Consider the following 760-nt stretch of genomic DNA (forward strand, 5'->3'; position numbering starts at 1 on the left):
CCCCTCCACCCTCCCAAGCATGAAGTCCTTCTCCAAGGACTGGTCTCTCCTTACAACATATCCAAAGTATGTTAGATGGAGCCCTCAGAATCCTTGCCTCCAAGGAGCCACCCAGTTTAACCCTTTCCAGGATGAAACTGTTTGTTTTCCTAGCAGTCCATGGTACTCTCAATATTCTTCTCCAGCACCACAGCTCAAAGGCATGAATTCTCTTTCTACCCTCCTTGGTCATTGTCCAATTCTCTGATGCATAACAAGTGATTGCAAAGACCATGGCCTGTACCACACGCACCTTAGTCTCCAGAGACACACCATTGCTCTTCAGTACTTTGGAGATGTCTCTAACAGCAGATTTTCCCATGGCAATGCGCCTTTTCATTTCCTGGCTACTTGTGCCAAGAGTGTTGACTGTGGATCCAAGCAAACTAAAGCTTTGAACAATCTCAATCTCTTCACCATCCATCCTCATGCTGCCAATTGGGCCAGTGATGAGAATCTTTGTCTTCTTGACATTGAGCCTCAATTTCTATTTGAGGCTGCAGTCTTTGACCCTCTGCAGCAAGCGCTTCAGGTCCTCCTCAGTTTCAGCAAACAGGTTTGTGTCATGTGCATAACGCAGATTGTTGATAGATCTTCCACCAATCTTGACCCCACATTTCTCCTCAGAGCCCAGCCTCCCGGATGATCTGTTCTGCATACAGGTTGAAAAGGTATGGAGATAGGATGCATCCCTGGCGTACGCCCTTCCCAATTTTGAACC

Source organism: Elephantulus edwardii, unplaced genomic scaffold, assembly GCF_000299155.1.
Source record: "Elephantulus edwardii isolate Elephantulus edwardi_28Jun2011 unplaced genomic scaffold, EleEdw1.0 scaffold00330, whole genome shotgun sequence".
NCBI classification, from domain to species: domain Eukaryota; kingdom Metazoa; phylum Chordata; class Mammalia; order Macroscelidea; family Macroscelididae; genus Elephantulus; species Elephantulus edwardii.